Raw genomic sequence first — 6000 nt, 5'->3', positions numbered from 1 at the left:
CCCAACTCCTGTGTTGTGTGGATAACCCAACTGCTGGGGTGTATTGATTTGGTTTTTAATTTGATTTGTAGTTGGTTTGTTGATGCTGGGATGTTGAGATATGACCTAGTGAGTGGGTTAATTCTCCCGCCAAAACCAGAAGGTCAACGTGATCCGTCCAACTCATGAATGAGGACTATTGCATCTGTCATAAGTCTATCAGTGCAGCCATTGCTGAGTGGAATTAGGCCTACTTTTCAATGGACAAATGGGAAAGGCGTTGTGGCTAACCAAAAACTGAGTAAAAAGATGACGTTTCTAATTATCCAATCAGGTTAAATAGAAGTAGCTATCATAATTACATATTATCTCAGTTATTAACAATTGTAAATCATTTTATTTAGCATATTACCCCATATATGCTACATAACATTGGCTAATTTAGCTAGCTAGCTAGCAAGCTATTTCACTGTGCTGTGTGTGGTAGCAGACATGTAAGATTTTGTTAAAGTTTGGTATGTCCATTGTGTCACGTAAACTAGGTTTCTCTTTCTCTTTGGCTAGGTAGACCAGCTACAGATGTTACTTAGCTAGGCCTATTCCCTGTCTCTGAGTTGTAATGTAATATGGTTGGTAGCTAGACTGAGGTAAAGTTGGAATTATATTCACAGATTCAGACATTCAACAGACATTCAACAGACATTCGCCAAAAGTCAATTAAAAATTAATTGTTTGTCACTGAATCATCAAACTAGATATTATTTATTCTAAAAATGTCTAGTATACTTTTACAACCTTTGTTTTGAGTCGAAATTCCAGTTTTGACTTGATAGAAATACATCAAATCTATAAAATGCCATTTGAAACGGTATAAATCAATAACTAATTCACTGTTTGTCACAGAAACACAAAACTAGGTATGATTTATTCTAATTCTAATGTCTGGCATACTTTTATAACCTTCGTTTTGAGGAGAAATTCCAGTTTTGATTTGATATAAATACATAATATCAATAAAATGCCATTTAAAGCTATGTAAATCAGTAACGTTTTCACTAATTATGACATAATCGTCAAAATAGGTATGATTTATTCTATAAATGTCTAGTATACTGTTAAAACCTGTCTTTAACCTTTCCGTCTCTGTCCAGTGTCTGTGTTCTTTTGCCCATCTTCATATTTTATTTTTATTGGCCAGTCTGAGATATGGCTTTTTCTTTGCAATTCTGCCTAGAAGGCCAGCATCTCGGAGTTGCCTCTTCCCTGCTGACGTTGAGACTGGTGTTTTGCGGGTACTATTTAATGAAGCTGCCTGTTGAGGACTTGTGAGGTGTCTGTTTCTCAAACTAGACACTCTAATGTACTTATCCTCTTGCTCAGTTGTGCACCGGGGCCTCCTACTCCTCTTTCTATTCTGGTTAGGGCCAGTTTGCTCTGTTCTGTGAAAGGAGTAGTACACAGCGTTGTACGAGATCTTCATTTTCTTGGCAATTTCTTGCATGGAATAGCCTTCGTTTCTCAAAACAAGAATAGACTGACGAATTTCAGAAAAAAAAGCTTTTTGTTTCTGGCCCTTTTGAGCCTGTAATCGAACCCACAAATGCTGATGCTCCAGATACTCAACTAGTCTAAAGAAGGACAGTTTTATTGCTTCTTTAATCAGAACAGCAGTTTTCAGCTGTGCTAACATAATTGCAAAAGGGTTTTCTAATGATCAATTAGCCTTTTAAAATGATAAACTTGGATTAGCTAACACAATGTGCCATTAGAACACAGGAGGGATGGTTTCTGATAATGGGCCACTGTACGCCTATGTAGATATTTCATAACAAATCATTTACAACATTAACAATGTCTACACTGTATTTCTGATCAATTTGATGTTATTTAATGGACAAAAAAAATGCTTTTCTTTCAAAAACAAGGACATTTCTAAGTGACCCCAAACTTTTGAACAGTACTGTATGTTATTCTTAGTTTTCCTGTGGAATGCCCATTTTGATCCTCTTGGTTGTCTTGGTCCTCTTGATCCATCCACTTGTCTTCTTTGTTAGTCAGGCCTGACCCCTACATCCCGTAGTTTTTTCCTGTAATCTAATTTAATATGACTGAAGATGCAGAAGTTTATGCCAGGCCCCTTCTAATAGGGTATAACAGACTCATTAGAACTTTGAAAAAACACCCTCTAAACAGACTACATGCCCTCTATCAAGTCAAAACAGGAACTTCTCTTCAAAACGAAGGTTGTAAAAGTATGCTAGACATTTATAGAATAAATCATACCTAGTTTGATGTTTCTGTGACAAACAGTGAATTAGTTATTGATTTATACCGCTTTAAATGGCATTTTATAGATTTTATGTATTTCTATCAAGTCAAAACTGGAATTTCTACTCAAAGCAGAAGGTGGTAAAAGTATACTAGACAATTCTAGAATAATGAATAATTATGATTCTGTGACAAACTGTGCACTTTTGGCAAATGTCTGTTGAATGTCTGTTGAATGTCTGTTGAATGTCTGATGAATGTCTGATGAATGTCTGTTGAATGTCTGTTGAATGTCTGTTGAATGTGTATTGAATGTCTGATGAATGTCTGATGAATGTCTGATGAATGTCTGTAGAATGTCTGTTGAATGTCTGATGAATGTCTGTTGAATGTCTGTTGAATGTCTGATGAATGTCTGATGAATGTCTGTAGAATGTCTGATGAATGTCTGTAGAATGTCTGATGAATGTCTGTTGAATGTCTGTTGAATGTCTGTAGAATGTCTGATGAATGTCTGATGAATGTCTGTTGAATGTCTGTTGAATGTCTGATGAATGTCTGATGAATGTCTGTAGAATGTCTGATGAATGTCTGTAGAATGTCTGTTGAATGTCTGTTGAATGTCTGTTGAATGTCTGTTGAATGTCTGATGAATGTCTGATGAATGTCTGTAGAATGTCTGTTGAATGTCTGTTGAATGTCTGTTGAATGTCTTAATCTGTGAATATAAAACCAACTTTACCTCAGTGCTAGCTAGCTAGACCAGCTAGAGATATTACTAAGCTAGGCCTATTCCCTGTCTCTGAGTCCACGAAAAATGGTTGCTAGCTAGCTAGTTGGCAAGGTTATAACTATTGCTTTTATGGTGTTTCAGTTGCTGTATGATTTGTAACCTAATTGTATGTATGAGTTAGCTAGCTAGTCTCAGTCTGGGTGGAGACACAGTTACTTTAGGCAGCTATCGCTAGCTAGTCTCAGTCTGGGTGCAGACACAGTTACTTTAGGCAGCTATCGCTAGCTAGTCTCAGTCTGGGTGCAGACACAGTTACTTTAGGTAGCTATCGCTAGCTAGTCTCAGTCTGGGTGCAGACACAGTTACTTTAGGTAGCTATCGCTAGCTAGTCTCAGTCTGGGTGCAGACACAGTTACTTTAGGTAGCTATCGCTAGCTAGTCTCAGTCTGGATGCAGACACAGTTACTTTAGGTAGCTATCGCTAGCTAGTCTCAGTCTGGGTGGAGACACAGTTACTTTAGGCAGCTATCGCTAGCTAGTCTCAGTCTGGGTGCAGACACAGTTACTTTAGGTAGCTATCGCTAGCTAGTCTCAGTCTGGGTGCAGACACAGTTACTTTAGGTAGCTATCGCTAGCTAGTCTCAGTCTGGGTGCAGACACAGTTACTTTAGGTAGCTATCGCTAGCTAGTCTCAGTCTGGATACAGACACAGTTACTTTAGGTAGCTATCGCTAGCTAGTCTCAGTCTGGGTGGAGACACAGTTACTTTAGGCAGCTATCGCTAGCTAGTCTCAGTCTGGGTGCAGACACAGTCACTTTAGGTGGCTACAGTTAGCTAGTCTCTGTCTGGGTGCAGACACAGTTATTATAGGTGGCTATAGCTAGCTAGTCTCAGTCTGGATACAGACACAGTTACTTTAGGTAGCTATCGCTAGCTAGCTAGCTACATATTGATATGAAAGGAGTGTCTCAAATGTTCATCCAAGTTTAGGCAATCCTTTTGACTCTCCGCTTAAATGTTTTCGTCTTTGTCCCCCAGATAGTAAAGGCGGCATGGCCCTGGGGGTGTTTCTCCTACCACCAGTGCAGGTACAGTCCTTCAGAAAGTATTCATACCCCTTGACTAATTTCGAATTTTGTTGTGTTACTACCTGAATTCCAAATGGAATGAATATTTTGTTTCTCACCAATCTACACACAATGCCCCATAATTACAAAAAAAAAACATGTATAAAATACAGAAATAAGCATCTACATCAGTATTCACACTCCTGAGTCAATACTTCTGGGTAACTCTAAGAGCTTTCCACACCTAGATTGTACAACATTTGCACATTATTACCAAGTCAAGACCGGGACGGGGACGAGGGTTCCGAGACAGAGTCAAGACCGAGACCAGAAAAATGTGTGTCCAATTCAAGACCATGTTAGTAATTGTGTCAAATCAGCACCATAATAAAAGTAGAACATGTCCAGTATTTCTATGTTCATATTTCAGAACAACATGTGGATTCTGCAGACATTCAGAATGGTGATCCACCCTATAAATTGTCACTAACCCAAACGCGTGTATAAATTATTTAAAAAATACTAAATATGTTACAGCTTTTCCCTACCAGTAAAATCAAGAACATTCTGTAACACTTTACTTGATATCCAGCGTCATAACTATGTCATAACTATGTCATAATGGGTCATAAAAGCTGACATAATATTGTCATAACCCTGTCATGAACGATATATTTACACCATTCGTTTGAAAGTTTGTATCTTAAATCCTTTGTTGTTGTTATAATGAATTCTTTACAGTCATGTTTTTTTTTTCATCAATTATGACCATCATGATCATATCAGCCAGATAGTCCTATCACATACAGGTATATATATAACAACATACTGTTGACGTGTAGGCTATGGTGTAATGGGATGTTTTGCCTTGTGTGGCAGGTTCTGTGTGTTTTGTCACTCTTATGTAGGTGTCATGTAGGTGTCATGTAGGTGTCATGTAGGTGTCATGTAGGTGTCATGTAGGTGTCATAACCAGACATAAAATAAATGTGTTATGACCATATTATAAGAGTTATGACAAGTTATGTCAGCTGTTATGAAGTAATATGACATGGTTATGACTTGACTGTGTCATAACGTTATGATACTGGGTGTCAACTAAAATGTTACGGAAAATTCTTACAAGCAACAAAGTTATGGGATATTTTTTTAAGATGCAGTATTTTACTTTTTGCGCAACTGACCAAATTCACACAAATGTGTGATATAGATCTGTCATTCTCATTAAAAGCCAGTCTAAGAGGTAGATCGGTTCTATGTGCACTATTTCTATGCTTCCCGTTCTTATTTTTTGTTGTGCTTTTTCCATCTTTTACTTTGGGTTTTGTAAACCAGCTTCAAACAGCTGGAAATACTATATTTTTGGTTTTCGAAAATATATTTCACAGTGGTTTAGATCGAACAATGATTCTCAAATCTATTCTTGCTTGTTTTGTCATAGAAACTGAAATTAACTATTAGAGTTCTTGCAACCAGGAAATGGCGATTTCTGCATGGTGCACCTTTAAACGAAAGCAAAGGACAGTAGGTAACTAAGGTTACGAGAAAGGAAGGAAGCCCATGTTTCAATAGTCAATAAAATATTAATATGTCATGAAAGGAGTGTGGATGCTCACGGTTCCTCCATAATCTCTTACATGCTCACGGTTCCTCCATAATCTCTGACATGATCACGGTTCCTCCATAATCTCTTACATGCTCACGGTTCCTCCATAATCTCTGACATGCTCACGGTTCCTCCATACTCTCTGACATGCTCACGGTTCCCCATAATCTCTGACATGCTCACGGTTCCTCCATAATCTCTGACATGCTCACGGTTCCTCCATAATCTCTGACATGATCACGGTTCCTCCATAATCTCTGACATGCTCACGGTTCCTCCATAATCTCTGACATGCTCACGGTTCCTCCATAATCTCTTACATGCTCACGTTTCCTCCATAATCTCT

The sequence above is a fragment of the Oncorhynchus mykiss genome, chromosome 11, assembly GCF_057628025.1.
Source record: "Oncorhynchus mykiss isolate SJ-2025 chromosome 11, ASM5762802v1, whole genome shotgun sequence".
Lineage (NCBI taxonomy): Eukaryota > Metazoa > Chordata > Actinopteri > Salmoniformes > Salmonidae > Oncorhynchus > Oncorhynchus mykiss.
This window is presented reverse-complemented; position numbering follows the sequence as displayed.